We start from the raw sequence: 10,000 nt of genomic DNA on the forward strand, positions 1-10,000 counted from the left end.
AATCAAAATAAAGGACAAGGGTAGGACTCAGGTAGCTACCTGAGTCCAACCCTTGTCCCTTATCTTTATTGTATATAAGACATGCCTTTTGCTCTACCTTTCTGTATTCCACTGAAGAGGATCACAGTCCGTGATCGAAATATATGGAATTCATTTATTTCATTTCTTCTTATCCAACACAGTGGGTTTTTGTTGAAACGCACTTTTTGTTTATGATAGTCCTTCGGTAACCAAGATGACGTACTAATCCTCTAAATGATGATGAGTAAATTGATTAGAATTGTAGTGACAATAAAAACAATAGCAGTAGTAATAACAGCATCAACAATAATTATGCATTAACGCTTATTACATCCTCGGTATAATAGTTTTGGCATCAATTTTAGGATCTAGTTTCTTTGAAGGCGACTTCTTTGGTGACTTCTTCAGGTTTCGTGTATATGTGTGTATGTTTGTGCGAGAGTATATGTGTGTGTGGGTAAACATGTAACAATGTGTATGTTTATGCGTGTATATATATGCGTGTTTATATGTATGTGTGTCTAATTCACCATGTTCCTGGATCACGTGCTAGACTTATGGCTGGCAGCTATAACTTTCCCAGATGAGAATTCAGATCTTCTATTAAGACCAATCACATGACGAATTTATTGCCTTTGTCACACACACACCACCCCCTTGCCCAAGGGGCACAGTAACGGATTGCAGTGTTAATGAAGCTTTCAGGTTCAGAACGGGGCTCGATCTTAGGTCTGAATTGCAGTATGATCTCGAAGCTATGTGTGTGTGTGCGTGCGTGCGTGTGTGTGTGTGTGTGTGTGTGTGTGTGTGTGTGTGTGTGTGTGTGTGTGTGTGTGTGTGTGTGTGTGTGTGTGTGTGTGTGCGTGTGTGTGCGCGCGAATTTATATGTGTATGGATACGCGTGCATGCCTGTATGCATACTTTCGCAATGATAATTTACCAAGACTTGAGTTGATTTTGCATTATTCCATTCCTCTATACATTTTCTCTTCATCCTTAATCTTTAGGAAAAAAATCGTGAAATGGAACCATTCAGCTTTCAAAAACATAGACCGAGGAAGTAATTTTGTAAATCATCAATAAACTTTTGCATATATATTTTTGTCGAAAGCCCATCGTTTTATTTATTTATTTGTTTATTTTCCAAAAGCGATATACAAACTTATCTATCGTGGAATGCAAATTAAAGAGAAGACGCAGCAATCTGAATTCAGACAAAACTAGGAAGCAATTTGATCTAAGTTTTCATTAGCTCCTCTTATATCCTGTGAGGGTGGAATGACATTACGTACAATTACTACGTAGGACGACAAACCAATTACTGAATCCTCACCAATCACGTGATATTACAGCTTCCGTTGAATGTAATTTGTTGAATCATTTACGTACACTTCAGGTACACGAAGGACTTTTGTGCTCGTCCCGAAGTTGAGTACTTCTTCCGGGATTTTGAGACCCGGACATTTCACACTCTCTGGGAGATGTGGACCAGATCGACCGAGAAAAGATGGCATGAGCGAGAGTGAGAGAGATGGGAGGAAGGGTGGCAAAAGAGATAGATAGATAGAGTGAAAGAGAAGGTGGGGGGGGATGAGGGAGAGCGAGAGTGAGAGCAGGAGAGATAGCGCGAACAAGCGACAGAGTGAAAGAGAGAGAGAGAGAGAGAAAGAGAGAACAAGCAAACGACAGAGTGGGGGAGAGGTACATAGAGGGAAATGGATTGATAGATTGGTACATAGATAGTTGGACAGATGAAGAGAGAGGGAGAAAGATAGATAAATGGAAACACACACACACACACACACACACACACACACACACACACACACACACACACACACACACACACACACACACACACACACACACACACACACACACACACACACACACACACACACACACACACACACACACACACACACACACACACACACACACGCACGCACATACATATATACATATCTATGTATATATATGTATGTCTATGTATATATATATATATGAATATATATACATATGTATGTATATATATATATATATATTTATACATATATATATATATATACATATATATATATACATATATACATATATATATGTATATATACATACATACATACATACCACTACGATCAATAAGTAATGAGAAATGTCAGGAGAGACACTATTTATTTTCATAAGCTTACACACTTCTGCATGCGTCTCTCCTAATCCTGGAAGACCTTCTCAAAATCCTTTTTCAGTAGTCCCTTCAGGTAACTTTCCAATGCCTCTTTCAGCTCCTCTGTTGACTGGAATCTGGCTCCCCTGAGGCTGTCTTTCATGCGTGGGAACAGGAAGAAGTCGCAAGGGGCTAAGTCAGGGCTGTAGGGTGGGTGTTGTATCACTTTCATTCCCCTGTCGGCCATCCAGGTGGTCACCAGCGTTGATTTGCGGCATGGGGCATTGTCCTGGTGGAACCACCACTAATGACTCCTCCACTGCTGAGGTCTCTTCTTACTCATCTTCTCCCTGAACCTTTTTGACGGTTTGACCCTGAGGAACCCATTCAACGTGAATGAGCCCCTGGGAGTCAAAGAAAGGAATAACCATGGCCTTCTCTTGCGACCTGCTCATCTTTGCCTTTTTGGGTCTGGGGGAGGTTGCGTGCTTCCACTGAGCACTCTGACGTTTACTCTCAGGGTCGTAGGTGAACACCCAACTCTCGGCGCAAGTCACTACCTTATGCAGGAAACCTGAATCAGCCTCTATCTTTTCGAGAGTGCCAGTGCAACATTCCACACGAAACTGCCTCTGGTCGTCGGAGAGGATCTTTGGCACGAACTTGGCACAGATTTTGTGGAGCTTCAGATCTTCGGTCAGAACTGTCTCTACTGTGCCAATACTAATACCAACAGCTTCAGATATCATCCTCACAGATATTCGACGGTCTTGCATCATTAACCTTCGCACTTCCTCATTGTTTTCCTCCTTGCGTGCACTTTTCGGTGCTCCAGTTCTGGGTTCATCCTCAACCTGCTCATTTCCTTAAGAAAATCTGTTAAACCACCGATAGAAACTTGCTTGGCTCATCTGCTCATCCCCATAGGCCTCCTTTAACATTCCATAAGCTTCTTGTTTGGTTTTCGCCTTTGAGGCTTCTTCTGAAGAAGCATCAATGGCGAAACCGGTCAGGAATAAAGTCTCTTGTTCCCAATCGTGTCTTTCCATTCTTACCATTCATACACCTGTCATGATGTCACGATATATATATATATATATATATATATATATATATATATATATATATATATATATATATATATATGTTTGTATACCGCGGGAGTAAATTTTCTCTTAGGCAGGCTTGGTTAAAAGCAACTGCAAATTCAGCACTGATCAATTTCTTCTTCAGAGTTTCCAACTTCCTGAAGGTATCCTTTATAGCAAGGGGTAAAGGAAAGAGAAGATTTCCTATTCCGGTCATTATTGACGTTTCGACTCTACCTGAGTCATTATCAAAATACAAAGATGGAACAAATGCAAGAGTTTAGATATTACAAAGATACGGAAACACAGCGTGTGATTGGCTGGAAGGATGACCTTTTTTGGTCCCCTCATGGTTGAGAGGGCGGGACAGTTTCCCACGTACGCTCATTGGCTGGCTTGTCCGCTCTCTTGAGCCCCGCTACCCCGGGGGTGTAGTGTGATATTTTCCGTCCTGCCTCGGGGCTTCTCCTAAATGGCTTAATACTAGGCAGTATAGTAGGGGCGTCTTGGTGGGAATTCAGAGACGGCCTACTATCCGCAATATATAAAGCTTCAAGGTAGGCAAGGCGGTTTTTGTCGGACTCTCTCTGAATGATGACAGTGTTCTGCCGAAGGACATCACCTGTGAGATGCTGGCCATGTTTCTCCAGGAAGTGACGTTTGGGACCTCCTTGAGTCAGATGATAGCTCAGGCGCCTGGAGAGTCTGGTAGTAGTCAACCCTATGTAAGCGTCGTAGGGCGTACATTCCCTATTTGGGCAAGAAAATTTGTACACAAGGCAGGTACTTTCCATATCTCCAGGGCGTAGTGAGCTATCGTTCTTCATGATGAGGTCCTTTGTGCGGCTGTTCCTGTAGTACACTACCAGCTTTACACGGTCCACAGGGTTAGTAACATGAACATTCCTATTAATTATATTTCTCACACTCTTCTCTTCTTCGCGGTAAGCGGAAGACATGAAAGCTCTATAGAAGAGGCTGTGAGTGGTTCCTTCTTCAACTACGGCTTGTTGTCCCACGTACCATTTGTTTAGAACAGTACGCAGGACACGTTGGCAATCCTGATTGGAATGTCCATTGTTGACCATTGTTGAAGAAGGAACCACTCACAGCCTCGACCTCATCCCAGTTGGACAAATGTCCAGATTTGTCAGCGTGCTGATCGAGTGAACTGGATGATCTGTGTGACCTCATGTCCATCTTATACTCAGCTAGGCGCTTCTCAACGCCTCGACCTGACTCTCCGTAATATGTAGAAGTGCACCTACTGCATGGAATGCGGTAAATGTTACTGAGGACATTCTAGGGTAGTATCTTTTTACTCATGGCCTTGACAATTTTTCATATATTTGAATTGGAGACCCTTGCTTTTTTTCACCCCACCTTTCCCAAGAAATCCGTCAATGACTTCGATTTTCTTGGAGTTGGGAACTGAAATGTGTTGTATTTTATTCCTCTCGGAATAAAGTATCTGGGTCGAGGTTCTACATACCGAATTAAAGAGAGACACAAGAAAAAACATTTTACAAAGGATTACAAAGGTGGAGCATGCCGACAGGAGACCTTTTGGTCCATATCTAGGTCGGATGCGAGAAAAAAAATCGTGATAATAATAATAGATGAATAAATAAAAACTATAGTAATGTCAATCTCAAATAGAATACATAAAAATGCATAGGTATAGTTAAATAATAAACAACCAAACAGGTAGATAGTAAATAATGATAAATTGACATCTAACATATGATAAATGAGAATCAAACAGACAAATGATAACAAAACAAAAACAAATAATATAAAATAAATAATATTCATTACAGCATCTTGCTTAGGTGTAAATCTAAATGATTCTTAAAGCTTCGAACTGAACTACATTGCACTGCCTGTGGAGGAAGTTTATTCCATTCATTAACTACACGGTTGGCGAAGTTGTTTTTACCCACTTCTAAAATGAATCTATTTCCAGACAGTTTGAGACCATTGTGTATTGTCTGATTCTCATTCAGCGTGAAAATGTTGTCACTTTTAATGTTGTCAATTCCCTTTAGAATTTTAAAGACCTGAACCAAGTTACCTCTGAGTCTACGTTTTTTTTTTCTTTTTTAGGGAAAACAGATCCATATGTTTTAGTCGATTTTCGTATGATTTATTGTTTATATTTGGAATCAGTTTTGTGGCTCACCGTTGTACTTTTTCCAGTCTGTCAATGTCTTTAATGAGATTCGGTGACCATACGGAAACAGCATATTCCAAATGTGGAAGAACTAACGATTTATATAGCTTGTTAATGAGTGATGGACTTTTGAAGTCAAAAGATCGCGCAATCAGTCCTAGAATCTTATTTACTTTCTCAGAGGCTGAAATACACTGCTTGGATGATTTGAGATCGTTACTGATAATTACGCCGAGATCTTTTTCACTATCCACTTTTGTTAACGAATTTCCAAATAACTTGTAATCGTACTTACTGTTATTTTTACCTATGTGCATTACCTTGCATTTACTTGTGTTAAATTTCATTAGCCATTTTTCAGACCATTGCTGTAATCTATCTAAATCTTCTTGCATATCTAATTGGTTTAAGTGATCATTTGCCATTCCGCACAGTTTTATATCATCATCAAATTTGGAAACAATAGATTTAGGTCCATGGTCTATATTATTTATATATACTATGAATAGAAGTGGCCCAAGAACGGAACCCTGAGGAACTCCACTTGTAACATTTTTCCATCTAGAAGTTTTTCTATTTAAAACAACTGTTTTTGATCATTCAACCAATTACTAGTCCAACTTAATAGGCTACCACTTATTCCGTGTGAAGCTAATTTAGTAAGTAGTCTTTCGTGGGGTACGGTATCAAAAGCTTTTGCAAAGTATAGATATATTAAATTCATATTGTTTCTTTTGCAATAATTTGAGATAACAGTGTTGTAGAATTCGAGTAAGTTAGTCACGCAAGGACGTTTCCGTCTGAAACCATGCTGGTTATCATTTATCAAACGGTTACATTCTAAATGGTGTTCGATAGCATCTCTGATGATAGTTTCCATTATTTTTCCTATGATTGAAGTTAAGCTTATAGGCCTATAGTTATTTGGTTTCTTCTTGTCGCCTTTTTTGAATATGGTGGTAACGTTAGCTAGCTTCCATTCTCTTGGGACATCTCCGGATATGATGCATTTCTTGAAAATAGTTTCAAATGGAACGACAATCTCATTTTCATTTCCTTTAAGATTCTTGGATGCCAACCGTCAGACCCTGGTGTTTTATTAACTTTGAGTTTCTCTATGCACCTTTTAACTTTTTCTTTTGTTATATTTACCGTAGTGAGTAAGTTTACCCTAGACTTTTCACAGGTTTCAGTTTGGAGTTCACTTTGAGGTGTTTCGTTTAAGAATACCGAGCTAAAAGAATTGTTTAAAATATTACACATTCCTTCATTTGAATATTCAAGTTGACCGTCAGCAGATAATAGTGGACCAATGTGATTCCTAACAACCTTTTTATTTCTAATATAACTGTAGAATTCTTTGGGATTCTCTTTGGATTTATCAGCGATATTCATTTCGTATTGTCGTTTTCTTTTTTGTATTGTATTTTTTAAATCTCTCTGTATTGATACATAAGTTTCATAGTCATTAGATGCACCCGAGCACTTTATTTCTTATAAGCCTGTCTCTTTTTAGCAATACTTTTTTCAGTTTCTTTGTCAAGCCACTTTGGGCGAGCCTGATTTGGGGGACGTCTGTCCTTAAAAGGAATGTAAGTATGAATCATCTTAGTGAGCGTATTTTGAAATATTTCCCACATCTGATCTACAGGTCTTTCTCTTAATTTTGCCTCCCAATCTGTAAGCTGAAGCTCCTGACGTAGTCCTATGAACTGAGCTTTACTGAAATCGGGTATTTTAGAAACACAAGTATCTATTCTAAAACTTTTAGGAGTTTGAATCTAACTAAGTTGTTATCGCTATTTGCAACAGTTACACCGACTTCTACACTAGTTACCATGCTTTCGCGGCTAGTGATCAATAGATCGAGTAAGTTTCCATATCTCGTGGGCTATTTTACATGCTGAACTAAGTAATTGTCACCAAGAAAATTAATCAAGCGACTACCTATATGGCCATGTTCAAGGGTCATCCAATCAATGTCAGTAAAATTGAAATCACCCATTATCAATAAATCCCGGTTGCAGAAACTAGACAGTTCTTGAAATAACAGTTTGTCGTCTGCTAATGATAATGTCTTTGGCCTATATGTTACACCTACATTCATTTTTTGTCCATTTGTTTGGGTTAACTCAACCCACAAACTATCATATGCATCCTGTTTTACTTTCTCTAAAACACAAGCATGGACATTGCTTTTAACGTTCAACAGAACACCCCCACCTTTCTTGTGGTTTCTATGCTGATGAAAGTGTTTAAATCCCGCAATATTAAATTCAGCTTCGAACTCTGTACCATTTAACCATGTCTCGGTTATTCCTATCATATCGAGATTTTCGCTTTTGACATACGCCTGTATTTCTTGAAATTTGTTCCTAGTACTACGAGCATTAAAGTACATGTTTTTAGGAACACATTTGAAAATACCAATGATAGGGGAGGTTTCATATGTTTATCGAAGGTAGCAAGCAAAATAATAATAAATACATTTGGGAAGCATGTACCTGGTACGGGAATGGGAATCCCCAGACAGCCAAGGAGATGATTTGTCCGAGTTTACAACTTTGATTGTATGATTGTAAGGTTTGAGCTGTTTGTAGACAGCTTACTGAAGAAGACCGGGTCGATCGAAACGTATAAACAACAAAGGAGTTCCAGCCCATCTTCGCTTGTTCTTCCTCCACCCACACTCTCATCTGTCAAATCCATTCATTCACACACACACACACACACACACACACACACACACACACACACACACACACACACACACACACACACACACACACACACACACACACACACACAGACACACACACACACACGCACACACACACACACACACACACACACACAGACACACACACACACACGCACACACACACACACACACACACACACACACACACACACACACACACACACACACACACACACACACACACACACACACACACACACTATATATATAAAAATATATGTATATATATATATATATATACACATGCATAAATAAATAAATCATATATATATATATATACATGCATATATATATATATATATATATATATATATATATATATATGAATGCAACAGTAATCACATAAAACACGTGAATAAAGATATTTTGCTTGAAACCACGAGGAAATCAAAGATCGGAATACTGAACGTTTTCGTCTATTTAAGACATTTTCAAAGTGCATAGTATCACAACAAAGTACAGCTTAAATACAATAGTGTAGAGAACAGGAGAGGTCACTCAACATAAATACATAAGGATTGTTTTACAAATAAACAAAAATAGAAATGATAAAAAAATTAATAACAAGAATAAATGAATAAAATAGATGACAATTGACACAGGTGATAAAAGGTCACACAAGATTGCTAAGGCGGAGCTTTGGGACATTGTCCTACAATTTGATTGATGACAAAATTATCTAGTTGGAAAGACCAGTGCTTAAATTGAGATTATCATTAAAAGTCACTCAACATAAATACATAAGGATTGTTTTACAAAAAAAAAAAATAATAATGATAATAATAATAACAAGAATAAACGAATAAAATAGATGACAATTGATACAGGTGATAAAAGGTCACCCAAGATTGCTAAGGCGGAGCTTTGGGACATTGTCCTACAATTTGATTGATGACAAAATTATCTAGTTGAAAAGACCAGTGCTTAAATTGAGATTATCATTAAAAGAATTTTTAATGAGACATGATTCAATTATATTCCTTACCAAATAAGAATTACATGAAACAATTTCTTGGGAATTGTCCCAATCAATGCAATGATTATGGTCTCTAATATGAGCAAAAATCCCACTTGAAGATTGGCCAGTACGGACTCTATACTTGTGCTGATTCAACCTAGATTTTAATTCCTTGCCAGTCTGACCAATGTAATAAGAATTGCAATTCTTGCAAGGGAGAGAACGTCTCAAGCTTAGATCCCTGTTGTTGTTTTTTTCTTCTTTTTCTTTTTCTTTCAGCAAATCAACACATAATCGCAAACTCCCAGTCTTCAAAAAGGACCATTCAGCGTTGAGAAACGTATGCTTTAGGAGCTCTTCCTTTGGAACTTAGGCTACCATGTTTAGACTACGGGGTGGCACCAGACCATACGACGCTATTGTAGACCTTATGGTAGGAGGACACACGTGTTGTGGTCGAACCTGTCTGAGAGGGGTGTGTCCTTGACGTGCAAAAGCTGACGAAACAGTTCTCGAAAGTTCGGTCAAATTTCTTTACTTTCTTCAAAAGTCAGACTCGGGTGGGGATGATGATATTTATACAATATTTCTGGTGCGTATTTTAAGGGAGTTACTGTGAAAATGGGAGAGAAGGAGAGGGGAGGGAAAAGGTGGATTGCAATTCTACCTTTCGTTATAAGGTCATCTCACCAAGTCAGATTTCTTCAAAAGTCAGTCGGGTGGGGAGAGGGATATTTATATAACATTTCTAGTACGTATTTCAAGGGAGTTACTGTGAAAATCGGAGAGAAGAAGAGGGGATGGGGGAAAGAGGTGGAATGGTGGGTTGTAAATA

At 38.5% G+C, this 10,000-nt stretch overlaps 1 protein-coding gene across 1 annotated transcript in view; it reads right to left on the reverse strand.

The window, feature by feature from the left end:
* LOC143038641 (cell adhesion molecule 2-like) overlaps positions 1–10,000 on the reverse strand; it is a 378,139-nt gene that overhangs the window by 4,207 nt on the left and 363,932 nt on the right. The gene's annotated exons all lie outside the window — the stretch shown is intronic.

The sequence above is a fragment of the Oratosquilla oratoria genome, chromosome 2, assembly GCF_046742065.1.
Source record: "Oratosquilla oratoria isolate Oo_2021 chromosome 2, ASM4674206v1, whole genome shotgun sequence".
In the NCBI taxonomy this organism is placed as follows: domain Eukaryota; kingdom Metazoa; phylum Arthropoda; class Malacostraca; order Stomatopoda; family Squillidae; genus Oratosquilla; species Oratosquilla oratoria.